Genomic DNA, 27,846 nt, shown 5'->3' on the forward strand with positions numbered 1-27,846 from the left:
CCTGCCTCATCCAAAATAACTATAGAATCCTAGATTATAGAGGTGGAAGGAACCCCCAGGGTCATCTAGTCCACCCCTGCAATGCCAGAATCTCACACATGACTAACAGATGGCCATCCAATCTCTGCTTGAAAACTTCTAAGGAAGGAGAGTCCACCACCTCCTGAGGGAGCCTCTTCTACTTGTCAAACAGCTCTTCCTATCAGAAGTTCTTCCTGATGTTGAGTCGGAATTTCATCTGTTGTAACTTGAAGCCCATGCAGGAAGTGACCAGTGACAGGGTCTTTTTTGGTTGTGGCACCCCAGATTATTGGGGGAGTGTGTGGGGGGAAATCAGATGCATAGCTAAAACACATGGCCAAAGGAGTGAGCAAAGAAATGTGAGGGTGATAAATGCTCCTTCATTGCATCCCCCCCCCCAATACATTAATTCTTTTCTGCAGCCACAAACCTTGCAAATTCTATACAGTGGTACCTCGGGTTACAGACGGTTCAGGTTACAGACGCTTCAGGTTACAGACTAACCCAGAAATAGTACCTTGGGTTAAGAACTTTGCTTCAGGATGAGAACAGAAATTGTGCGGTGGAAGCGGGAGGCCCCATTAGCTAAAGTGGTACCTCAAGTTAAGAACAGTTTCAGGTTAAGAACGGACCTCCAGAACGGATTAAGTTCTTAACCCGAGGTACCACTGTACTTTTCCAAAGTGCAAAGTCAACATCTGTTCACCAACGTCTGTCACCAAAATCAAGCCACACGACAGATGAAGCACTTTTCATTTTGTGTCAAGTCGTTTGTCCACTTTGCCCAGGTTTGTTTGCATCTAGCTACAGCTCCCCAAGGTCACAGTGACCTTTCCCACCCTATCTGAGATCCAAGAAGAGGTGGAGGAGGAGACCTGGAGATGCCTGGAATTAAATTTAGGACATTAATGTTGCAAAGCTCGAATCTACCACTGGCCTACAACCCCTTCCAGGAAAGAGCAGAGGAAGCTACCTCTGAGTCAGGCCATTGATCCCCCAGGCTCCCTACTCTCTACAGAAGGGGTAGCCGACCTGCTACCCCCCACATCTTGTTGGACCACAACTCCCATCAGCCCCCGCTAGAATGGCCAAGGTGAGGGATGATGGAAACTATGCTCCAACCACATCTCAAAGGTACAACATTGGCAGCTTCTAGTCAACACTTCCTGGCAACAGGTCTCCAGAGTCTGAAGAGTATGGAGATGCCAGGATTGAATCTGGAACCTTCTGCATGCAAAGCAGATGCTCTAACCACTAAGCTACAGCCCTTCCCTGTCCACCCACTGATGTGGAAAGTCAAGATATAATTAGGGATAGATGGATCAGTTTCTGGTCAGTGTCTCCTCTGAATTCACAAGTCCATTCTGTACCATTTCTGTATTAATCTGCATTTTTACAACAACAACAACAACAACAGCAACTCTGCATTGAAGCCCACATCCAAATACTTTTCTTGCAGCACATTTTTTCTTACAGAATTGGAATTTCTGAACGTCTTTTTTAAAACACAAAATTCAAAGACATGCATCTTTTTGACACTCTTTCTGAGCAAAGCACAGCACCACGACATTCAGGAGAACGTGAAATCCAAAGGACATCGACATTCTGACATTCACATGTTAATACATGGTATGTGGATCAGGATTGCTTCCTATCAGAATTTGCAAAGCACCCCTAGAGGCAACCCTACCCATCGGTTCAAACATAACACAAATCTGATGAACTGCCATAGTTTTTATAGCCAGTGATCCCGTATAAAGTTATGCTCTTAAAAATATACGGCCGGGTGTTAGGTAGCGTCAATTCCATGCGGTCCCAACAACTGATATGCCAAGTCAGGTAGTGTTTTAGCAATTAAGGTATCATAGGAAAGCACATTGAAATAAATGTGGGTTTTATTTATTTTATTTTTTAAAAAACCAGCGCTTACCTGTTTTAGATGCCTCCCCCTGCCTTCTGCCAACCTAAAATAGTGGCTCCAAATCCTTCACAAGGAATGTCAGGCTGCTCCATCTACACTGCAGAGCTGTTCAATCATCTGCTTTTAGGTTGAGCCATTTACTAGACATCATTGTTATCTTTCCCCCCTCTGGGGTGGAAAATTTAAAATAAAATCCAACAAGGTACCAGGGCCTTAACAACCCTGGTGGACAGAATCCGGGCGGAGAAGAGGTAAAGAACAACAAGGATGCAACTTCAGCGAAGAAGTCAAAGTCAGCCGTTGGGTTTTCTTTTCTAAGGCAGAGGGGAGGGAAGAGCTCTTTGCTAACCTCGCTGAACCGCTGGGCATCTGCAGAGCTCCTCCAGGAAAACTCCGGCAAGCGGTGGGCTTGAATGGAATGCAAAGGCATGCTCCCAGGGACCGGCCTTTGCCTCGCCAGCCTTTCATTATTTACACTTTTCTATCTGAATGCTTTAGAAAAGGGCTTTAGAAAAGACACTCCCCCATTGTCGGGGGCCCCCTCCCTCTCCTTCGACAGGAACTTGTTGTGTTGTCGAAGTTCCTCTCATTTAAAGCTGAAGGGAGGGAGAAGCCATCCTCAATGGCCTCGCCAGGTGCTGGGAGAGGAGGAGGAAGACAGGAGGTCTCTTTCAGGCCCAGAAGCTTTGAAATCTCCCCATCTTTGTCCTCCGTGCTTTTCAACAAGCTGTCTCTTTAGGAGCCCTCGCACCTTAATTCAGATTTCGCTCCCCTCTTCGCCCCTGATTGAAGGTATTAAAAGAAGCAGGGAAAAGAAAGAAAAAAGCAGTGTGGAAAAAATTGAGCAGAAGGTGGGTGGGAGAGGCAAGTCACAATCCGGTGGTGAAAGAGAGGGAAGTTCATACCACAAAATGAAAACCAACAGGCGGCCAGCGCATTTTAAAGATTCTGAAATCTTCCCCAGGGGTAATTCAAAGAGAGATTCCCTTTCATGAGCAGAGTTCTCCCTCTGGCTTTTGATGATCCCCGAGGAAGATTTTTAAACCAAAATGTATTGCGCTCCGAAGGATGTTTGCCACTTTTAAAGGTAAAGGTACCCCTGACCATTAGGTCCAGTCATGGCCGACTCTGGGGTTGCGGCGCTCATCTCGCTTTATTGGCTGAGGGAGCCGGCGTACAGCTTCCGGGTCATGTGGCCAGCATGACTAAGCCACTTCTGGCGAACCAGAGCAGCGCATGGAAGCGCCATTTACCTTCCCGCCGGAGCGGTACCTATTTATCTACTTGTACTTTGACGTGCTTTTGAACTGCTAGGTGGGCAGGAGCAGGGACTGAGCAATGGGAGCTCACCCCATTGTGGGGATTCGAACCGCCGACCTTCTGAGCGCGAAGGTAGCATTCGTCTACGTCTCTTTGTAGAAGGCTTGCCTCTTTGTCGCCTCGACTTTGATGCCATTCTCAAAACAAAGCTCTCCATGTGGGTGCCTGAATTCGGAAGCTCAAAGCCTGGGGTAGCCGAAACCTGGTTTTCCGTCTAGCTGTTGCCGGACTACAACTCCCATAATCCCTGACCACTGGCTTTGCTGACTGCTGCTCATGGGAGCTGGAGTCCAAGCACACCTGGAGAGTGCTATTTTAGCTATACCTCCCCTGAGTGATGTGTAGAGGAAGGTGGGGAAAGAGGCAAAAGGATTCGGGCAATTTAGGGAAACAGCCAACAGTTAACCAGCTGAAGAAAATGGCATTGTTAAAAAGTAGCTTCCTAACTGATATACTGATACGCTTCTCTCCTCCCTCACCAGCCAAAAAATGCTAAAAGAAATAAGCAAATGACATTAGAAATCAGACTGATACCGTCTCAGTTAAGTTTCAGACTCCAAATTGTTTTATTCCAGGAGGTCTTTGCACCATGAATGTTCTCCTAATATTTCCACCTACTGATTCATGCAAATTTTAAAAAATAAAAAAGATTTTCCGCTATTCATTTTTTTTAAAAAAAAGAAATCAAAGTGGTTTACTGCAAGCGTACATACAAGGAAAACCAAGCTGAAATATTAAAACCAGAGACCATCGGCTAATTATTGCAGAAATAAGTGCAACAGCTTGGCAGCATAAAGGAGTTTAAAGGTGAGAACAGAAGGTGTCTGCTCAATCTCAGTTGGCAGAGCATGCCACTGAAAGCTCAGTTTCCTGTTGCTGTCCGAAGGGCCTCGCCAACTTGAGAGGCAACCCACAACTCTCCTGGCAAGCTGGGATATAAACTGATGCTTGAATCAATGTGTTATATTGTATGCTTTGCATCACATTCACCCAGTGCTTTACCAACTGCACTGGCTCCCGGTGGAGTACAGGGTCAGGTTTAAGGTGCTGGTTTTGACCTTTAAAGCCCTATGTGGCCTAGGACCCACATACCTATGGGACCGCCTCTTCTGGTATGCCCCGCGGAGGACCTTAAGGTCCACAAACGACAACACTTTGGAGGTCCCAAGTCGCTAGGTGGTTATATTGGTCTCAACTAGGGCCAGGGCCTTTTCAGTACTGGCCCCGGCTTGGTGGAACGCTCTGTCACAAGAGACTACAGCCCTGCTTGACTTGAAATCTTTCCACAGGGCCTGCAAGACGGAGCTGTTCCGCATGGCCTTTGGTTTGTTTCCCTCCCCTTATGATCTTGATTTATCGGCTATTTTAAAATGAGCCTGCATTTTAAATTGTATTTTAATCTGTCTTTTAAATTGGTTTCCCCCCTCTTTCCCCCCTATTATGTTTTTACTGTGGTTTTATTGGTGTCAGCCACCCTGAGCCGGCTTTGGCTGGGAAGGGCGGGGTATAAATAGATTTATTATTATTATTATTATTATTATTATTATTATTATTATTATTATTATACTGTATGCCCTGCTCCACAAGCCAACTTTCAGACCTAGCAACAAGCAGGTTATAAATTACTGAACAAACAGACATTAGAAACACCACTCATTTCTGTCACTGTCCAACACGGAGATTTGAAATCCTCATTGGCAGTGGATCTACTGGCCTTGAGAGGAAATCAGGGGTTTTGTGTGTTTCTCCTCCCCAAAGCAAATAAAATAACCAGCTTGCTTTTGAGAAAAGGATGCTGAGCTCTGGGAAACTCCCTGGTTGGATCTCATCAGAAACAGCCAACTGAGCTGGGGCTGAGGGGTGTGTGTGTGTGTGTGTGGCAGTAACACTACAGCGACAATGGCCTCAATCTGAGCTAGAAGTCTTCCCTGGCAGGCCAGACGTCAGACACAAACGTGAAACGAGAAAGGGCCTTGTGGCACCCGCCACTCGACTGTTTGCCTCTTGTGCACGTAATTAGGTTGGGTTCACCAGCGTCTTTAATTAGTGCGTCTGCTAACGCGATTAGGCTATTTGTGCGCACACAATTCATGCAATTATTTGGGTTTCCAACGGCCTTTTCCTCCGCTCTGCCCCTACAACTCAGAAGGCCACCTGCTTTGTTGTCAAGAGAGGACTTGCATGGGAAATTGCATGGGTGATGACCTCCCCTCATCACATATGGATGCAAAGATCCTTCCAGTGCAGGTGGAGGCAGGGGAAGAGAGAGAAAGAACAGGGCATCTTTGGCACGGAGCTTACTCTTTATCTTTAAGACTCTTTCAATGGCACAGATGGATCTCCCCCTTCGCCCTGGTCCATTGCCAGAAAAGGAAGGTCCGTGGCTCCATGGGAGAGACCCTGCATTGGACACAGAACATCTCAGATTCAATCCCGGGGGTCGTACTATCTGGGGTTGATGTGAGTGGTGGTCCAAAACAGCTGGAGGGCACCGGGTCAGGCAGGGCCAGATTTAGGTGTGATGAGTCCCTAAGCTACTGAAGCTCAATGTGGGGCAACCTTCGAAGGTGACCCAGCAGCTAGACTAGTGACTGGGAGCAGACACCAAGACCATATAACACCGGTCCTGAAAGACCTACATTGGCTCCCAGTACGTTTCCGAGCACAATTCAAAGCGTTGGTGTTGACCTTGAAAGCCCTAAATGGCCTCGGCCCAGTAGACCTGAAGGAGCGTCTCCACCCCCATCATTCTACCCAGACACTGAGGTCCAGCGCCGAGGGCCTTCTGGCGGTTCCCTCGCTGTGAGAAGCCAAGTTACAGGGAACTAGGCAGAGGGCCTTCTCGGTAGTGGCACCTGCCCTGTGGAACGCCCTCCCACTAGATGTCAATGAGAAAAATAACTACCAAACTTTTAGAAGACATGTGAAGGCAGCCCTGTTTAGGGAAGCCTTTAATGTTTAATAAGTTATTGTATTTTAGTGTTTTGTTGGAAGCCGCCCCGAGTGGCTGGGGAAACCCAGCCAGATGGGTGGGGTATAAATAAATAAATGATGATGATGATGATGTCCAGCTGTCCTTTGTCAACAACAAATTGTCACTGTTTTTTGTGTTGAATATATGCTATATAGTAATTCATGGACCTAATAGGTTTCGAAAGCCATTTACAGATGCAGAATGTAGGTACCCTATATATAGAAAGGAGCAAACCAGTGATATTTTAGGGAGCAGGCTAGCAGGCGGGGCCCATTCCTTACATCATAGGAGCCTACACAACACAAAACACTGTTGCTGTACGTAGGTTTTATTTTATTTGTTTTTCACCTTATATTTTGGAAATGTACATCCAGGTTTTTTTCCCTTTAAATTTTTTTGGGGCCCCCAAGAGAGTGGGGCCCTAAGCTATAGCTTATTAGCTTATACGTTAATCCAGCACTGGGGTCAGGGAAGGCTGATAGAAGGCTTCGAAAACCATGGCTGACAAACCATGGTTTACGAAGCCATGAATAAGTGTCACGCTGAACCGTGAATAAGTGTCAGCCTCTGGCTATGAGGCAGTTTCAGCACACAAAAATACCAGCTTCCGTGAATCCAGTGTTCCCTGCCATGTTCGAAAAAAGGAAACTTAACGAACCAGGATTGTGACTTAACTTCCTTGTTTGTTAACCAGCATTAAGCCAGTAGCGGAGATACAGCCGTGGCACCTTTTCTCCAGAATTATTCCTAGTTCTTTTGTCTTTTAAACTAAGGTACAGCTTATCCTTCCTGGATCTTTGGTTGAGGGGGTGGGCTGGGTATTTTATTAGGTCAAATGGCTTCATTTGATTTCTTTTCTTTTCTTTTTTATAAAAAAAAGTTCCTCGGTTTTGTAAGATCAGCAAGAAAAAGGCAGCTGAGTTATCTTGATCGGTGACTCTGCAGTGAGCAAAATGGGCTCAGACATTAGTAAGGCTGATAAAGGTGACAGGACAGGGTTGTGCCAAGCCATCCGGGTGCCGGAGCCACTGATAATGCGATAATAAATGTTGCTTATTAGGTATTGCCTCAGGTCTGCGGTTTCATGAAGGGTCAAGGGCTTAAGGAGCTATTTGTTTTCAGCATTGGGCAAAACAACTCGCAAAGCCTGCCAGGAAAGCCAGCTCTTGCAATGACCCTGGAAAGGAAGGATTTTGTTTTCCTGGGGCTTTTTATTTCCTGGACCATATAAGCCTTTGGTTTCTTGGTTTCCTGCAAGGGACTCCTCATATGTAACATAAGGACTATGAGCATGGAGAAAACTCTGGAGGCAAAAAGAATTAAACTTGGGGTTTAAAGCAAAGCATAAATATATACTGTTGGCCAGTCACGTGTCCAGCTCTTCGTGACCCCATGGACCAGAGCACGCCAGGCACTCCTGTCTTCCACTGCCTCCCGCAGTTTGGTCAAACTCATGCTGGTAGCTTTGAGAACACTGTCCAACCATCTTCTCCTCTGTCGCCCCCTTCTCCTTGTGCCCTCCATCTTTCCCAACATCGGGGTCTTTTCCAGGGAGTCTTCTCTTCTCATGAGGTGGTATTGGAGCCTCGGCTTCAGGATCTGTCCTTCCAGTGAGCACTCAGGGTTGATTTCCTTCAGAATGGAGAGGTTTGATCTTCTTGCAGTCCATGGGACTCTCAAGAGTCTCCTCCAGCACCGTAATTCAAAAGCACCAATTCTTCGGCAATCAGCCTTCCATAGCCTCCAAGATTTCTCTAATGAAAATAGGGACGTCCCGAGGAAAAGCAGGGCATTCTGGGATCAAATAAAAAAACGGTGTGGCTTCTGTAAATCCAGGATTGTCCCTGGAAAATAGGGACACTTGGAGGGTCTGAGATGCCTGTAGGAAACTGGCAAGGTGGCAAGGGGTGTCAAGAGCTCACCACCACCACCTCCTGCACTGTCCAGCAACCGGTGTGCAGAGACATTGTTGCCTCCAGCCACGAAAGTCAGAAGCCAAGGGGCAGAAGGAATCGGGGGCCACTTGACTCGATTCCGCCATGCAGAGAGCTCTCCAAAAACCTGCGGCTTCATGCAACCCCAGCGCTGGCCTGCTCAGCAGTCAATCTTCAGCAAAGCCCTGTCAGAGACAGGGCGGGAAGCAGCCCTAAGCAGAAAGCCCTTCTTCCCCTGAGCTGAGGGCCCCATTGTTTTAGCCACAAAAGGAGCAATTCCAGTTGAGCCGCCGTTTTCTCCCCAGCCACTTTGCATATCCTTTATTTCCCTCTTAATTGGCATTATGCTCAGAGGCCGGTCTGCAAGGCCATGGGAACGAAGAGGCAGATCCCCTACACACACACACCTTTTTGAACAAGCGGGGTCCAATTAAAGAGCCATTATGCCCCCCCTTCCCCAACCCCAACCCCCCCCCAGCTTTTGCCTCGTTTGACAGACTACCACAGAAAATGAGACACGTTGTTAATCTGCAGGGCCCGGCTACCTTTTCTTATGAAAATTAATGTCTTTTTCCCCACCCCCCTTTTAAAAAAGGGGGGGAAAGAAAGAGAGATAAATGAGGGTACAAAAGGAGAAGTAAGGGGAGACGAGTGGATTCGACTCTGAGGACCAAAAGTGGATTGTTTCGCAAATTGCGCACCTCGACTTTCCAGACGATGTGCCTCTTCTTCTTTTAATGGCCAAAGATTTAAAATCCATTTGTGAGGTCTAGCCGAAGGGCTGGAAAGAAAGGGGAGTTGAGTCTGGGTACAGAGGGGACCGGTGCTGGGAGAAAGGACTCAGGCTGAGTGTTCATGAAGGGAGAGGCAATGTTTGGAACTCTTGAGCAATGGCGCCTGCGCCCACGTGACCAAAGGCAATAAGCTGTTATTATTCTCTTAAGTTAGGAACGCGGGTGGCACTGTGGGTTAAACTACAGAGCCTAGGACTTGCCGATCAGAAGGTCGGCGGTTCGAATCCCCGTGATGGGGTGAGCTCCCGTTGCTCAATCCCTGCTCCTGCCAACCTAGCAGTTCGAAAGCACGTCAAAGTGCAAGTAGATAAATAGGTACCGCTCCGGCGGGATGGTAAACAGCGTTTCCGTGCACTGCTCTGGTTCGCCAGAAGCGGCTTAGTCATGCTGGCCACATGACCCGGAAGCTGTACACCGGCTCCCTCGGCCAATAAAGCGAGATGAGCGCTGGAACGCCAGAGTCAGACACGACTGGACCTAATTGTCAGGGGTCCCTTTACCTTTACCTTAGGCTTGCTAAGAGATATAAGACTGAATCAGATAAGTGCTGGAGATGCAATGAGGTCGAGGGAACATTCTTAAACATGTGGTGGAACTGTGGTCAGGGGTCCCTTTACCTTTACTCTCTTAAGTTATGCATCACCTTTCCTAGGACTCTCAAGGCAATCTGCAAACATACATTTAAAACAACTGAATAGATACATATATATTAAAGTACCAATGAAACCCTCCAAAGATGGGTTCAGGGTGCCAGTGGGGTGAGGTGGTTAGAGCAGGTGACGCTATGGTCTAAACCACTGAGCCTCTTGGATTTGCCAATCAGAAGGTCGGCGGTTCGAATCCCTGCGAAGGGGTGAGCTCCCATTGTTCAGTCCCAGCTTCTGCCAACCTAGCAGTTCGAAAGCACGCCAGTGCAAGTAGATGAATAGGTAGCGGGAAGGTAAACGGCGTTTCTGTGCGCTCTGGCTTCCATCATGGTATTCCGTTGCGCCAGAAGTGTGCCATTAGTCAATGCCATCGCCATTATAAGAGAACAAGGGAGGTGTTTGTGGTGAGTTCTGGAACCTCTTTTTAAATAGAAAGATAGCACTGATGATAATTTTATTATGTATATGCCACCCATATGACTGGGCAGCTTCCAGAAAAAATATAGAAACAACATGAAACATTAAACATTAAAAACTTCCCTAAACAGGGCTGCCTTCAGATGTCTTCTAAAAGTCAGGTAGTTGTTTATTTCCTTGACATCTGATGGGAGAGCTTTCCACAGGATGGGTGCCACCACCAAGAAGGCCCTCTGCCTGGTTCCCTGCAACCTCACTTCTTGTAGTGAGGGAACCGCCAGAAGGCCCTCGGAGCTGGACCTCAGTGTCTGGGCTGGACGATGGGGATGGAGAAGCTCCTTCAGGTCTACTGGGCCAAGGCCGTTTAAGATAACTGGGGCAGTTACACTGAAAGCCCTGCTCCAAGCTGCTGTAGTTCTGAGATTACAAGGACTTCATGGAGAAGCTCTCAAGGAGAAATACGTCCACAAAGGATTGTTTTGAAGGAGTTTCCTTCCCCAACCTGCTGCCCTTCAGATATTTTGGATTCCAGCTCTCTCCAACCCCACCCAACACTGCTGGGGTGGAGGTTGGCTCAGTGTAAAAGCCCACTTCCAACAGTAGTGCCATGACATTTAAAAATGTAGTCCGAAGAGCAACCACACTACTTGAGGTTGATGGGAATTGCACAGCAACAGCAGAACATGTGGGGTCCTGATTGCTGGGTTTGTATGCTCAAGATGTCACAAGCCCCTCTCTGGACTTTGCAGGGTGTGAAAAACTAATAATTTAGCCCGCGGCACCCTGGCAAACAAATCTAAAAGTGACACTTTGGGGCACCTTGCGTCTACCTGATGCTTTATGAAACTGCATCCTCCTTTTTCCAGCTGCCATCTGGAATCTATCAGCGACGCTCCCCTTGTTGTGACAATGGGAATAGAGAGAGTAACTGCCAATAAGGAAGGCATTCTTGTCTAATTTTTCCTGCTTACCCCTACCGTTTAATTTTCCAAATGCCAGGAAGCTCTTGGGCTGCTTCTTAAAGAACTATGAGCCCCTCCAGGAAATGAGCAAGTCCAGCAGAGACGGGTGTTGTGAAAATGACTCAAAATGGATTTCGACGGAAAAGCATATACCGTATTTTTTGCTCTATAAGACCCACCTTTTCCCTCCTAAAAAGTAAGGGGAAATGTGTGTGCATCTTATGGAGTGAATGCAGGCTGGGCAGCTATCCCAGAAGCCAGAACAGCAAGAGAGTTCGCTGCGCAGTGATCCCTCTTGTTGTTCTGGCTTCTGAGATTCAGAATATTTTTTTTCTTGTTTTCCTCCTCCAAAAACTAGGTGCGTCTTATGGTCTGGTGCGTCTTATAGAGCGAAAAATACGGTAATTCAGTTCCGATGTTTACCAGTAAATTCAAGCATAAGGGCCGTATAACTCCCTAACTCTGAGAAACGGACAGATTTCCCGTTGCCTGCCCAATGGCAACGGGCACAGGCTCCGGTCATCTGCGTGAATCATTGTGACATGAAATTGGGGCTGCTGAGATGATGCCAAGCCGCCTGGTGCATGTGGAATTGCTCATGCTGCAATGTTCCTTCGGAGGGTTGGGCCCCCAGAATATCTGGCACTGGGAGGAGTTATACCCTCAACCAGTATGCCATCTGCTGACTTAAAGCTCTACCTCTCTTTCAAATCAGAACCTGTGAAGGCAGTGAAGGTCCTGTGTGAGTGTCTGAAGGCAGTTGGAGGATGGATGGCGGCCTCTGTGTGATCAGCGGGTGGTGCTGCCACTCCTGGGAGGGTTGGTGCATCGCCGATGGCACCCCTAGGAAGATTGGTGCGCCCCTGTGGGATAATCGCCCCACCTCCATGGCCGGTTTTCCCCGCCCCCTGGGTGGATCAACCCACCCCACGGGTGCGCGTCATATTTGCCATTCCGGGTATTCCAGTGGCTTCCTCCGCTACTGATAGGAGGGCAAATTAGCCCGATATGGAGGAAAGTAGGAGTAGGAGTAGGAGTTTGGATTTGATATCCCGCTTTATCACTACCCTAAGGAGTCTCAAAGCGGCTAACATTTTCCTTTCCCTTCCTCCCCCACAACAAACACTCTGTGAGGTGAGTGGGGCTGAGAGACTTCAGAGAAGTGTGACTGGCCCAAGGTCACCCAGCAGCTGCACATGGAGGAGCGGGGAAGCGAACCCGGTTCACCAGATTACGAGTCCACTGCTCTTAACCACTACACCACGCTGGCTCTTGCCCTGTAGCAGCCAGGAAAGTATGCTTTCAGATCGTATAAGCTACACATTCTTCCTGGCATATAAAAACCTGGTACAGAAAAACCGCACGTCTTTTGCTTAGCCCTGGGTTTTCTATGCAGTTTTCTCTCCTCCAATAAGGGGCCATCCACACATGGAGGAAATCTAGTGTGACGAAGATGCAGACCTGGGCTGGGTGGAGGTGAAGCAGTGAAGAGGGAAGCACCCAACACCCCATCCAGCTCCTTTTCGGTTCTCATTTGCCCACTCTCTGAACACTGTGGCTTTTATAGGAGAAGCAGTAAGGGTCTTGAGCAGGAAGCTTGTAAAAGTGGGAACAGAGTGCCTAAGGCTTTGTGACATTTTCTTAACAGGACCTAGAGAACCTGATGTTAAGCAAGTCATAAAACCCCCGCTCGTTCTCCATAGATCCTGCTTGCAGTGAGGAATTCGCCCTAGACGAGTCACACCGCCTTTGGGGCAAGCGGCTTGCCAGGCACCCCACTCAATTTATATGGATGAGCCCATTCTGCAGAAAAAGTGCAAAGCCAAGTGCTTGCAAATTTGGGGACAGAGAGAGGAAACGTTTGCAGCAAGGGAGAATATTTCCGTTGGATTCACAAGAGCTTGGTTCAAACCACATTCAACTAGGGGCATGAAGTCTGCTGCAGCCCAAAGGCCACATTCCATTAAACAAAACCTTGCAGAGGCCAAAAGCCAGCAGTGGGCAGTGCCAGAATACCTTCCAACTCTACAATGCTATGAGCCTATGATTATCTGAGTTACATTTCAGCCAGATTTATACACTCCAAAGGGTGTGTGTGTTAACTACCTGGGCAGTTATCTTTCCACAAGGGCTGACAATGATGCTGAAATCCAGCACTGCCTGAGCTCTGCGAGCGCAGCTTTCTCCTGATTGAAGTGCAGAGTGTTTGAGGACTGGGACATTTGCAAGGAAACCAAAATGCTTGTTCACAAAGCTATTGTACTACCAACCTTACTGTATGCTTGTGCAACATGAACCACTTATAAACACCATCTCCAACTCCTCAAAAGATTCCATCAACAGTGTCTCTGAAAATTTTTACACATCACTAGGGAAGACAGGCGAACTAATGCCAGTGTACTGGAAGAAGCAAAGATCACCAGTGTCGAAACAATGATACTTTAACATCAATTTTGTTGGACTGGTCATGTTGTGTGGATGTCTCATTAACATCTTCCAAAGCTACTCTATTCTGAACTTAAAAATGGAAAGCGTAATGCTGGTGGTCAACAAAAGAGGTCCAAAGACTCTCTCAAGGCAAATCTTTAAAGAATGTAGTATAAACACCGACAACTGGGAAACACTGGCCTACGAGCGCCCCAGCTGGAGAGCAGCCTTTACCAAAGGTGTCATGGGCTTTGAAGATGCTTGAACTCAGGACAAACGGGAGAAACGTGCTAAGAGGAAGGCAGGCTTGGCAAACCCTCACTGTGATCAACTCCCACCTGGAAACCTATGTCCCCACTGTGGAATGATGTGTGGATCCAGAATTGGCCTCCACAGTCACTTATGGACTCACTGTTAAAACCGTGTTTATGGAAGACAATCTTATGGCTACGAGTGATTGCCAAAGAAGAAGATGATGAGGTGTGCAGCCTGGGAAAGAGTGCTGAGGTCCAGAAAGCAATGCTTGTGGTGTGTGTATCTCATTGAACCCTGTTCCTGAGGTTCTCCATCCCAGTGTTAAGCCATAGTTCAAACAAACAATGGTTTAATTTGCATGCTGGTGCATGCTGCTGTGTGCTGCTAGCTTTGCTCCTGTGCTGTGCCACTAGGAAATGCCAGACACCTGGGCTTGCGGTTCCATTTCCCCAAGCAGACCATAGGCAGTCAACCCAAAACAAACCATAGTTACAATTTAGTGAGAAATGATGACAAGCCAGACTCTGGCTTCCTTCCTGGTGGCAGGGCAGCAGCAGTGGTGGTGAGGTGAGGCTTGCACCATACCAATGTGCTGCTCCAGGATGCCATGCATTCACAGAAGTTGGGAATCTGTAGCTCTCCCACTGCTGTTGGATTCCAACTCCCATCAGCCCCACTCAGAAGATGTCAGGGATGGTGGGAACTGTAGTCCCACAGCTTCTGTAGAATCAGAGTTTCCCCATGCCTGACATCAAACCAAAGTTTGTTTCGAACTATTGTTTACTGCCATGTGCAAAGCAGAACAAATCATGGACTTTTACTGGGCTAAGAAAAGCTCCCTAACCTCTGTTATAGCAACACTTAAAACACATGCTTGATTTAGGGACTGAGATAATTCTTTTGGCTCCGGTGCAGGCTTATGGATGAATTACAAACGACCAACTCAAGGGTGTTTTTCTGCTGAGCTGTTCTCGGGAAGCCTTGACCAAATCCGTCTCAGATAAAGACTCTCTCTTCCTTTTCCATTAAACGCTGGATTCGGGCCATTTCCAAATCTAAGATGAGCATTCTTTAATCACCTTTCCTTAGCCGCACGGCGTTTGCCAAATAATTTGCCGACAGAAAGAGGAAATCGCATATAGTATAAAGAACCCCGCTAAATAGTGCAGAGTTAGATAAACAGCTGAGATGGTAAAGGTCTCTTGGGACAGAATTGGGGGAAATGAAGAAACTGTGTGAATGCCACGACATATCATGGAAAAGTGGCAAGGAGTGTACAGCCCGCAACTTCTCGTACATTGTGAGCTGGCTGCAGGAGGAAAGGCTCTGCAAAATCACCACTAGGGCTAATGAAGCACAACAACAGATCAAGCCAAAGTCCCATGCAGCCTAGCATCCTGTTCTCCCACAGTGGCCAACCAGGTGCCCATGGGAAACCCAAAAGCAACACCTGAGCTCAGCAGGGCTCTCCCCACCCCCTTGTGTTTCCCACCAGCTGGTATGCGGAGGCACTGCTGTTGCCAACAGTGGATGCAGAACATAGCCATGAAATGTGCATTAACCTTGGTGCTGGTCCCATCACCTCCTGGCAAATAGAAGGGGAAGAAATGGAGACAGTGAGAGATTTTACTTTCTTGGGCTCCATGATCACTGCAGATGGTGACAGCAGCCACGAAATTAAAAGACTCCTGCTTCTTGGGAGAAAAGCAATGACAAACCTAGACAGCATCTTAAAAAGTAGAGATATCACCTTGCCAACAAAGGTCCGTATAGTTAAAGCTATGGTTTTCCCAGTAGTGATGTATGGAAGTGAGAGCTGGACCATAAAGAAGGCTGATCGCCGAAGAATGGATGCTTTTGAATTCTGGTGCTGGAGGAGACTCTTGAGAGCCCCATGGACTGCAAGACGATCAAACCTATCCATTCTGAAGGAAATCAGCCCTGAGTGCTAACTGGAAGGACAGATCCTGAAGCTGAGGCTCCAATACTTTGGCCACCTCATGAGAAGAGAAGACTCCCTGGAAAAGACCCTGATGTTGGGAAAGATGGAGGGCACAAGGAGAAGGGGACAACAGAGGACGAGATGGTTGGACAGTGTTCTCGAAGCTACAAGCATGAGTTTGACTAAACTGTGGGAGGCAGTGGAAGACAGAAGTGCCTGGAGTGCTCTGGTCCATGGGGTCACAAAGAGTCGGACACGACTAAATGACTAAACAACAAAAACAAACCTTGGTGCCAATGTAGCCTTTACATACAAGTTTAATAAAGTTCTGGAGTCCTGTCCAGAAAGGAGTAAGGGAGCAACTACAGAATTCCCTGATCCGCTCCTCACCTTTTCTTCCTTCATTTATTTCTGTCCTACCTTAATTTATTTCTGTCCTACCTTTCCACCAAGGTATGCAGCATTATTAATATAATATAATCAAACAGCACAACCTCAAAGAAAATATACATATGGAATAACCAGTGCTTTTTTCCTGGGGGGGGGGACATAGGGGTACACATACCCCTAAACATTTTGTGAATCTAAGTTTGGCCTCATTGAGGGGCAGTATTTCAGTATGAGTAGGAAAATGAGAGTACCCCTAAACATTTTTTTAAGGAAAAAAAGCACTGGGAATATCTGCTAACAAAGAGATCCCTGGATTTTGAGTCTGCTGCAGCCTCAGAACGAATTATATTATTTTGTTTCTAAGGTTTATTAGACTGAAAAAACAACTTTGTATAAACCTGAGCAGAAAAGCGCTGAGAATTATACTGGGGGCGGGGAAGGAAACCACTGGACCCACACAGCCAAAATAACCCTGAGATCAGGCCCTGCCAACCTTCATGGTTCCATAGGCACTGTGCAAACAAACGCCAGTGCATTAATATTAAATAAAAAAGCGCCAGGTCTCCTTGGGAACATTGTTGGCTTTTCCTGCAAAGCAGGCAGCGCCGCTGAACTTGCCCAGTGACTTCCCATTCATCAACATCTAATTACAAGCTTCAAATTAAAACAAAGTTCTAGTCTGGGGCGGCTCCAGCTTTCAAACGCCGCTTGGTGGAAAAGGAGGATTTGCTCTCTCGCACACGTGAGAAGACAAGCTGAAACGCTCTGCGGGTCCACATGCCATTTCTCCTAGCAGAGGCCCAGAATGCGCTCAATGGTCCATTCCACAGCTATTTGCTCCATGCCAAGGTTTTGCCACGGCGGTGCGCTTGAGACTGACAGGTGCAAAACAAGCTGGCTTTCAATTGGGCCGTGTAAATAGACCCGCTGGTTCCCTGCCTCATGGTAGAATCCTTAAGAGTTTAACTGCTGTAAGTGTTTCCAGCACAAATTCATTATACAGTGCTACCTCGGGTTAAGTACTTAATTCGTTCCGGAAGTCCGTTCTTAACCTGAAACTGTTCTTAACCTGAAGCACCACTTTAGCTAATGGGGCCTCCTGCTGCTGCCGCCACGCCGCTGGAGCACGATTTCTGTTCTCATCCTGAAGCAAAGTTCTTAACCCGAGGTACTATTTCTGGGTTAGTGGAGTCTGTAACCTGAAGCGTCTGTAACCTGAGGTACCACTGTATTTGTTATACATTGTATTTGTTATACAGTGGTACCTCGGGTCACATACACTTCAGGTTTCATACTTCACATACACTTCAGGTTACATGCCATTTTTCAAGAGGTAAAAATCCCGACAGCTCAAAAGTTGTTGAGCTTTTTTAGGGCAATCTCACGGTAGCCCCTTTGCCACCACCGAACCAGAGCCATCAGAGCCCGAGCCCAAGTCGCCCACACCAGAGCCAGAACCAGAGCCGCCCACACACCATTTTTAAAAAAACCCCCCAAATTCAGGACATTTGGTTTAAAATGTAAAATCCCGCCCCCCCCACCCGGATGGACATGTAGGACCCCAAAGAGAGGACATGTCCAGGAATTCCCAGACATATGGCAACCCTACCTTGCGTGGCGAGTGTCCCCCTCCCCCCAGTGGAAATAAAGACACATGACACAGTTATTTAAGGTTAATGGGCTAAATAAGGCTACAACTTCATTGGTTACAGGTGATGAGCAGTATTGGCTTAGACATTGGTCCTAACCGACTATCCAGCTTCAGCCTGTTCGCTTGAACCCGGGACACATAACCCGGGAAGGGTTAACCACCAGTAGGGGGAGTCCTGCTGATGCACATCAACTAGGAACTCCCCCGGGGTCACCGCTAGGGGGCAAGCCTTAGGCCCTCACCTCCCTAGACTCCAGACAGGGCCACGCCCCCCGGAATCCTTTATCGGACTACCCTTCAATATGTGGGGCAGGTGATGGCGCTTCCTCCCTCCTTCCATCTATATACCAATACCAATGAGTAACTGCCAATACCAAGAAAGTTGTGACAATTCGCTACGAGGTAGGCAAAAAACCAAGTGGCTGGTGCCAATTTGCCAAGTGGGAAAAAATCCTACCAGGCCCCTTAATGGCAACCAACCGAGGTTCATAGCAAGGTCAAAGACGAAAACCTTAAAGGACGGGAGGGTGGGAAACGGGAGCAGCTGGAAGCGGCAAAAGAGGGAGATCCCAGGCCATGCCTGTGTTAAATGGAGCAGGCCATGTCCCCCAGGCCAGCCAATTGGCTGGCCAGGGGATGACGCGGTCGAGGATTCCCTCAATCGCGCGGAGGCTGAGAGCCAGCCCCTGCGCGTGTGGTGGGAGGGTGAAGCCTGCAACCCCACCTCCTTTCTAAGTCGAAAGCGGCTTTGTGGTACCTCTCAGTCCTGCAAGTCTATGATTCGAACACTTTTAGACCGCTTTTTAAATTTCACAGACGTGTTTGCAGTGTTGCAGATCACAATACAATTAAAAAACCCAACAGAACCATCCGGTATCAATTTAAACACACACAAAGTTCTGCATAGCACGTAGCTCTGTTGAGGCAGCACTGGGTGTTGACATTTTGTGCCCCTAGCAACTTGGTGAAAAATTCCTCTTACAAACTGGGGTATAACAAATGGGCTAAGCAAATAAATAAGTCTGCCTCCTGCTCATCCTTACCCAACACTGCCAGGCCCAAACCTTGGTCAAAGTTAGCAGCTTCTTCTCCATGTCTCGACACTGTCGTTTGATAGATTGTGGTAGTAATACTTAGCTATTTTCCATGGGCGTGGAACAAGGCGTTAATTCACTAACATTTGTCAAAATACTGAAATTCTCTTCCGAGGGACGGCTGTAGCACTGCGGCACGTTATTACACCTCGAGAAAGACAGGGGGGGAAATACTATTTTGCAGCAGAGATCCTGCTCCGATAACCACCAGTGCACTTTTCATTAATATCTGGTGACAGATGTAGTTTACTGAGGAAAAGTCTATTACCTACACTCTAACATGAAGTTATCTCTTCTTCTTCCAAACAGCATAATGACTGGATCTTTGCCCCAGCATCGCTGACATATATCAGTTCTTTGCAGGGCGTGAAATCATATCCTCTGCTTATTGTAACTATATTAAGGTGCTTACAAGAACAGGAGGCAAAGGATGTATGCGTGCTTGCGGGAGAATGACACCAGAAATGTCCAAAAGATACAAAAGAAACTCAATTACTGATCTGTGTGTACAGACACACACACACGGCGCTCTCAAACTATCCAAATTCTGTGCCCATTTTCCCTCTCCATGCAAAAAGTATTTCTGCTCCTGCACAACAGAATTAGGAGTGATATAGGCCACTGAAGACCCAGCCTTGCCTAGTGAAGAGCCTGCTTATCTGATTTCGACAAATTTATGTACTGCTCAACTGCTGTAGTCTCTGCGCGGTGCACAATAAGGTTACTGAAGATGCAGTACGGGTAAAAATTTAAATTTAGCCATAAAATAGAAAAGGGCTTAAAATGCCTGCAGAAATGAAAAGGTCTTCGCCAGGTGGTCAGCAGGGAAGGGGACTGCCGGGTCTCAGCCAGGAGGGAATTAGAGATTTAGAGCTACTTTGGTTACTTGCTATCACCCCTTAATGCAGGCATCCCCAAACTTGGCCCTCCAGCTGTTTTGGGACTACAAATTCCATCATCCATAGCTAACAGGACCAGTGGTCAGGGATGATGGGAATTGTAGTCCCAAAACAGCTGGAGGGCCAAGTTTGGGGATGCCTGCCTTAATGGGAAGAAGTTTCTTCTCTTTCCCGGGCTAAAGTGGGCATCTGATTAATGTGCAAAGCCGTCAAGGATCACCACCATCTTTGTGAGCCTAGGAAGGCCTTGCAAATAATTGAATAATGTAGAGTGGGACCTGTAATGGTTGTGAGGGGTTACTTGTGCGTAAATTGCCTTCGGTTTAGTTAGTTTGCTTGCCCAACCATGCTTGGGGTCAGAGCTCTCCCTCCGTGACCTGTTAGTCACTTGCAGAATCCGTCAGTGGGCGTCTCTTAAACCTCTTCCAGCATAAAAGCTGTTTGACCCCAAGTCTCCTCCTATGTTCCCTGCGCGGAACGCGTCTGCGCAAGTGAGGGGAAGGCAGGGGCGTGCCAGCGCTCTCTCCACTAGATTCGGGTGAAGGGTCTGGGAGCCCTGTCACCAATTCCTCCATCTCCCTCTCTTCCCTATTGGTGTTACACTGAATTCCTTCCCCCCTGCTGCTCCCCTCTCCAGCATCGTTTGGGAGCCCTGCCTCCTCTTCTCGCTCTGATGTCAGTTCCCTGACAGGACCCAAGAGGAGTGCTTTGGAGGTGGCATGACAAGATGTGGGTCAGAGAAGGTGCCTCAGCAGAGAGGGACCTTGGTGACAATGACTCACATCCCTCCAGTAGAGGTCAGGAGGACTTTAGGGTCTTCTCTCACCTTCTCCACCTGTAAGAAAGGATGCTGTTTTCCTTCCCACATTGCAGCTGGGTGGGTGGCTGAGAGGCAGACAGGAGGGTCTTTGCCTGAGGCCACCTAGAGATTCAGAGGCCAAGGGGAAATCTGAACTGAAAGACCTACAATGGCTCCCAGTACGTTCCTGAGCACAATTCAAAGTGTTGGTGCTGACCTTGAAAGCCCTAAACGGCCTCGGCCCAGTCGACCTGAAGGAGCGTTTCCACCCCCATCGTTCTGCCTGGACGCTGAGGCCCAGCTCTGAGGGCCTTCTGATGGTTCCCTCAGTGTGAGAAGTGAGGTTGCTGGGAACCAGGCACAGGGCCTTCTTGGTGGTGGTGCCCGCCCTGTGGAATGCCCTCCCATCAGATGTCAAGGAAATAAACAACTATCGGACTTTTCGAAGACATCTGAAGGCAGCCCTGTTTAGGGCAGTTTTTTAATGTTTGATGTTTTATCGTGTTTTTAATATCCTGTCAGGAGCTGCCCAGAGTGGCTGGGGAGGCCCGGCCAGACAGGCGGGGTATAAGTAATAAATTATTTTTATGAATAATAATTATTAATCTTATCGTTCAGTTTCCTCCCTGTCACGCTGATACAATGCAACAAAATGAAACTGCCTCCCACACCAACCAGGGAGACACAGGGCACGAAAGGGGAGTGCAGGCACAAAAAGGTCTTCAGATTATTATTATTATTATTATTATTACTACAGTGTGGGCAATTAAAAGGCAGTTTCCGGATACAGAGAAAATCTGCTACTGGTAAGAGGAAGAACAGATGTTTGCCCAGATCATCACAGGAGAGAGAGAGAGAGATGCAGTGGGCCATAGCAGATCCTTAAGAGGCCCACACCTTACAACATCTGACAGATGTAAAGCATCATAATTACCTTGCAGTAAGCGACTGAGCGGCTCCTGTGCAGACACTGAGCGAGGAAGCGTGTCTTCCCCCCCTCCACCCCCTTTTGCTAGTGGCTCATCAAGTGCAGCCTCCCCAAGGGAATTCCCGAAATGCTAAATTGAAAATAGCCTGTTTGCTGTCTACAGAACCAGATCTATTTATTTATTTCGAACAGAGACATTGCCGGAAGGGTGTCCCCACTCGCTTGCCTGGGTTACTTCCTTTAGCACGGCAGGGGTGCCGCTTTTTTGCAATTTAGACAGAAGAAGCAGTATTAAATCACCACAAATGCTTCAGAGAGTGCTTTGGATTTTTTTTTAAAATTCAAGCAATGCCCTCCCTGCCACACCAGGGCCAAATATTTCCATAATGCCTGCCAGTCTGCAAAAGTCTTTAAAACTCTTCAGTGCAGCAATTTTCAGAAGGGTGACCACCTTAAAGGTAAAGGGACCCCTGACCGTTAAGTCGCGGATGACTCTGTGGTTGCGGCACTCATCTCGCTTTACTGGCCAAGGGAGCCGGTGTACAGCTTCCAGGCCATGTGGCCAGCATGACTAAGCCGCTTCTGGCGAACCAGAGCAGTGCACGGAATCGCCGTTTACCTTCCCGCTGTTGCGGTATCTATTTATCTACTTGCACTTGCGTGCTTTCAAACTGCTAGGTTGGCAGGAGCTGGGACTGAGCAACGGGAGCTCACCCCATCACGGGGATTCGAACCGCCAACCTTCTGATCGGCAAGCCCTAGGCTCTGTGGTGTAACCCACAGCGCCATCCGCGTCCCTGGTGACCACCTTACTCAGTTGCAACAAAAGCAACGGGTCTTGTGGCACCTTAACACAGCCTCTCCAATTTGGCTACTAACCCTGATGGCTATGTTCTACCTCCACAGATGTGGAGTTGTTGAGAAAAGCAAAGAGGCAGGTGGCTCGGGTTCTACCCACCGGACCAGGAGAAAACAAGCTTGCTCCATCCTCCACGTGGTAAAGGTAAAGGTACCGCTGCCCGTACGGGCCAGTCTTGACAGACTCTAGGGTTGTGCGCCCATCTCACTCAAGAGGCCGGGGGCCAGCGCTGTCCGCAGACACTTCCGGGTCATGTGGCCAGCGTGACAAAGCTGCATCTGGCGAGCCAGAGCCACACACGGAAACACCATTTACCTTCCCACTAGTAAGCGGTCCCTATTTATCTACTTGCACCCGGGGGTGCTTTCGAACTGCTAGGTTGGCAGGCGTTGGGACCGAACAATGGGAGCACACCCCGCTGCGGGGATTCGAACCGCCGACCTTTCAATCGGCAAGCCCTAGGCGCTGAGGCTTTTACCCACAGCGCCACCCGCGTCCCTATCCTCCATGTGACGGCCCTTTAAATATTTGAAGATGGCTCTCCTATCTCCTCTCATTTTCCTCTTTTCCAGGCGAAACATACCTCTACCATTCCTCATCAGGCTTCATTTCCAGACCCTTGATCATCTTGGTCGCCCTCCTCTGCACATGTCCCAGCTTGTCAACATCCTCCTTAAACTGTGGTGCCCAGATCTGGACACAGGACTACGTGGGGTCTGACCAAGGAAGAATAGAGTGGGACTATCACTTCCCTTGATCTGGATACTATACTTCTGTTCATGGGTATAGCCAGGATTTTTGTTAGCAGGGGCAGAGCCTCAGTTTGCTATGTATTTTTATTGATTTTTAAAAATTGATTTGGGGGGCAGTTGCCTCTCCTTGCCCCCCACCCTTGGCTACGCCCATGCTTCTGTTGACGCAGCTGCTATTCTCTGTAGTCTGCTAGACCTTGCACAATCTTTCTCCTCTCACACACGACATGCCCAATCCTCATTCTAGCTCAGACATAGGCAACCTCGGCCCTCCAGACGTTTTGGGACTACAACTCCCATGATCCCTAGCTTACAGGACCAGTGGCCAGGGATGATGGGAATTGTAGTCTCGAAACGTCTGGAGGGCCGAGGTGGCCTATGCCTGTTCTAGCTCCTTCTTTTACATACAGAGAGACTCGAGTCCACTGGTTTCTTGAAAAGGATTCTTGGTTTCTCCTCTTGCATCAACAGATACATAAAAACACAAGACAAGCCTCCTGAGGTTTCCAGCAAACTGGTATTAAGAAGCATTAGCTAATCTGACTAATAGCCGATGTGCAATATTTACCGTATGATGTCGGGAACCGAAGGACCTTCAAGCAATCATCGCCCCAGCTTCCCTTCCCTTTATCAAACGGCGCACAGATGTGCAGCTACGAAGGCTGCGCAAAGCATTCCCTCCATGGCAGAATGAACAACAGCATTGCCAAGCCCATTAGAATGGCTTTAGAATTCAACCATGTGGTTATTTACCTGTTGGAAAGATCTAGGAATAATCCATCAAAAGATCCTTGAAGTATGCAGCCTTAACCTGGACATGTGTTGATTGCAGTTTACCTGTCGGGGGAGAGGAAATAAAGAAATACGATAAGGAGTTTGGCTTTTTCAGTTATTTCTTTTAGGCTGGAAAGCAGGAAGTGGAGCAATCATATTAATAAGAATAATAGCAGCAGCCATGGGATACTTCTTCAGGGGAAGCCGGGAATTCAAAACAGCTACTGATTTAGCTGAATTATAGAACAGCAATCTTGTCCCCTGATACAGTTAGCTCTTTAAAATCTCATTAACATCTCAGTGATATGAGCAGATGAATGGAAGATGCAAGCATCAAACTAGCAGAGCATCTCAAAGGTTGGTTGAACATCTGGTCTACTGGGGTTTTTTCATATGGAGTCACCATGCCCCCTGAGCTGGCTTGATGGTTTCATATTATTTGCTTTTGCGGGTGTAGTAGAATGGATTCTTACATTGTCCGAAGGTGGTACCAAAAGTCAAATGGATGTGATTTTTGGATCCTGATTTTTTTTTTAATTACAAAATCTTTAAGGAAAAACATGACTTATTTCCTCCACAGAAAATTGAGTTTCCTTATATTATGATCTCTTTCGTTCAGAGAAGGAATCACTGGAATAGCATCTAAAGCCACACACAGGGCTGGACCCCTCATTGCTAGGCAGTAGGACCAGTGGTCAGAGCTGATAGGAATTGTAGTCCAACAACATCTGGTGACCCAAGGTCGAATAAGGCTGGTCTAAAGCAGAAATGAATAAAATCAAAGTAAATTTTGAGATCTTCCTCAGGTGAAACACATGGGGATTTTCCAAGCAAAGGCAAAGGTTGGGAAAGGCTACTCTAGGGTAACAGACAGGAAATGTCATGGGAATTCTTGCATGAAAATCACTTGCTCAACCACTGAGCTACGACTCTTCCTGTAGAACAGGGTTTCCCAAATTTGGTACTCCAGCTGTTTTTTTGGACTACAGTTCCCATGATCCCTGATCACTGGTCCTGCTGCTAGGGATGATGGGAGCTGTAGTCCAACAATAGCTGGAGACCCAAGTTTGGGAATCCGTAGAAGCTCTAGAGGTTCCATATCCCCAGTCACAAATGAAAGCTAAAAACCGTTCTAAATGTTTTAAATAAAAATATGTATACACCACCTACTCATTTAAACTATCAAGGTAATATGCAATAGCTCACCCAACCCCCCACCACCAAAGCATTTGCCAAAGTTAGTAAATGAGTTGAACCAACCTCCCTCTGGTTACAACAGACACCATCCCACAAGGAAACATTGAAAGAACAACGAAGCACGAAAGCACGACACAGAGCGATTGCACCTCTTGCATCATGGTTTAGCAAAACAACATCAGAGAGATCTTTAGCCTGCCCCTCCGAAACCAAACGAGCTATCTTGAGGCAGCATCACAAAGCATTAAGATACCACAAAACAATGCAAAATAATCCTAAGCGTGAGCGGCTCACCTGGGATTAGTATTTGCTTAATTCTGAATACAGCTCTTGGCATAATAAAGTCTCCAAGAGACGCCTGAAAGTCAAAAGTGAAGATGTCTGAAGGAAACTCTGCTGGAGGAGTTGCCCGAAGCAATGGAACCAGCAACACTAAACCCCCAGCTTCTGGTTCGAGGTCAGTTTGGCCTCTGTAACCGGGGCGGTGGGTGGGAACAACTAAACACCACTCCTCTAGATGACCTTACTTCACCAACAAGGAGTGGCGAAATCTGCCAATGACTGTGTGTTTAAGTAGTGCTCTTGAAGAGCGACTCAGCTGGAAATGACAGTCTTCTGAAACCTCCACTCTCCAGGTGTTTCATTGAACTACAGCTGCCACCATCCCCAGCCACCTTAGCCAATGTCCAGGGATGATGGCAGTCATAGTCTAAAGCCATTTCTGGGAAGCCAGGGCTGAAGAAGGCTACCTTAATAGGCACAACAGGGAGAGAATTTAAGCTCCCACATCTTGCTACATGTTGTTGTTGTTGTTTAGTCGTGTCTGACTCTTTGTGACCCCATGGACCAGAGCACGCCAGGCACTCCTGTCTTCCACTGCCTCCTGCAGCTTGGTCAAACTCATGTTCGTAGCTTCGAGAACACTGTCCAACCATCTGTCATCCCCTTCTCCTTGGGCCCTCCATCTTTCCCAACACCAGGGTCTTTTCCAGGGAGTCTTCTCTTCTCATGAGGTGGCCAAAGTATGGGAGCCTCAGCTTCACGATCTGTCCTTGCAGTGAGCACTCAGGGCTGATTTTCTTCAGAATGGAGAAGTTTGATCTTCTTGCAGTCCATGGGACTCTCAAGAGTCTCCTCCAGCACCATAATTCAAAAGCACCAATTCTTTGGCAATCAGCCTTCTTTATGGTCTAGCTCTCACTTCCATGCATCACTACTGGGAAAACCATAGCTTTAACTATACATAGACCAATTTCTTGCCCTGTCCACAAGTGCACAGGAGCCAAGCCTGACAACTGTAGCTCCCTCTAGGCCAGCCTTTCTCAACCTGTGGGTCCCCAGATGTTGTTGAACTACAACTCCCATCACCCCTAGCTAGCAAGGCCAGAGCTCAGGGATGATGGGAGTTGTAGTCCAACAACATCTGGGGGCCCACAGGTTGAGAACCGCTGCTCTAGGCATTTGCTAATGGAGATCAGGGAAAGCCATGCCTGACACCCTCTGTTTTATCCAAGGCCTTTGCATTGAGCAGGAAGATCTGGAGGAGCTTCTAAGGAAGTTTGGCTGGGCATATTGGTAACCCTGGTGGCAGAGCCCAGTGCAGTAAGCTTGGTAGTGCCAGGGCATCGGAGAGGTTTGGGACACATGCTGCTGTCCTCATCCTCAGTTTCTGCTCTTGAATGTTCTGTCTACATGCCTGGAGAGGGTTATAACTTTCTCCAATGTCAAGGCCCTTTGTCCTCAGTTGCCATGCATTTTCATTCTATCATTTGCTAAGCCTCCAGAAAGCTCAGAGCAACTTATGTTAGGCAGCAGTTACCCACTTTGTTTGCACACCAATTAGATTTCCAGGACAAGTCTTCATGACCAGCTGAAATGCAGCAGGTGCAAAAAAGCAATGATCTTAAGACATCTGAAGGCAGCCCTCTTTAGGGAAGTTTTTAATGTTTAATGCTGTATTGTGTTTTTAATATTTGGTTGGGAGCCGCCCAGAGTGGCTGGGGACTGGGGAAACCCAGCCAGATGGGTGGGGTATAAATAATAATATATCATCATCATCATCATCTCAGTGCTGCAAAGAAAAGTTACAGCTGTTGGATGTGTGGCTGCTGTGGAGCTCTGAAAGATGCAGGAGACTTGGGGCTGCGCATCCATGTGTGGCAACTGTGACAGTTTGTGCCCTTGGTTTCAGCACCCGTCATTTGAGCTCTGTGGCTTTTGAAAATGCTATAAATAAGCATGAAGAGACCTCATTCCAAATCCATCATCAGTGTAATTTGCACTACACAGAACTTGGGTACAATATAATTAGCAAATGCATTGCAATAATTTATTTTGGGTTTAAAAGGCTGAACAGTCACGGTCTTCTAACAAGGTGGGGAAGAAAAAAACAGAGCTATGAGCCAAGTGGGGTTTTTTTTTAGTCCCCCTTTTTCTCCCTTATTCTGGCTCCTATTAAGTCAGTCATTTTACCTTTGGTGCGCATTCACTCACCTATGCAATGCGTGCCGCTCCACTGAGAAGGGTTTTGAATACTGAGGCTGCTTTTTTTTTGTTTTTTGTTTTGGGCGCGATGCAAAACGCAAAGCCCCTCTGCATTTGCATTATTATGATTAACACTGCTCCAAACAGAAAGCATCCGGCGGTATTAATTACAGGAATGGTGAGATTCAAATAGTCATAAATCATTAGACAGCATAATGTAAACTCCCCGAAACCTTATCAGAAACTAATTTTGCATGACTTCAGAGGCTTTTTTCTTCCCTGCTCTGCCTTTCCACCTCATTTGTATGGTGACTGTTGACGTAACGGCAGGAATTGTACGTGCTTGATTGAGAGGTATGAAAAGAAAGAGCAGAGAGGGTGAAATTTATGACTTTCCCTAACAGC

At 47.5% G+C, this 27,846-nt stretch overlaps 1 protein-coding gene across 18 annotated transcripts in view; it reads right to left on the reverse strand.

Annotated features, from left to right (window-relative positions):
- The window catches only part of TENM4 (teneurin transmembrane protein 4), a 625,655-nt gene that overhangs the window by 372,720 nt on the left and 225,089 nt on the right, over nucleotides 1-27,846 (reverse strand). For 17 of the 18 annotated variants that reach the window (XM_077926940.1, XM_028725942.2, XM_077926946.1 and 14 more), the window contains one exon: nucleotides 23,740-23,823. The gene's annotated coding sequence lies outside the window, so the exon portion shown is untranslated. Of the gene's footprint in view, nucleotides 1-1,951; nucleotides 2,411-23,739; nucleotides 23,824-27,846 lie in introns of those variants that run through there. The other variant, XM_077926941.1, reaches the window with a different exon arrangement.

Source organism: Podarcis muralis, chromosome 4, assembly GCF_964188315.1.
Source record: "Podarcis muralis chromosome 4, rPodMur119.hap1.1, whole genome shotgun sequence".
NCBI classification, from domain to species: domain Eukaryota; kingdom Metazoa; phylum Chordata; class Lepidosauria; order Squamata; family Lacertidae; genus Podarcis; species Podarcis muralis.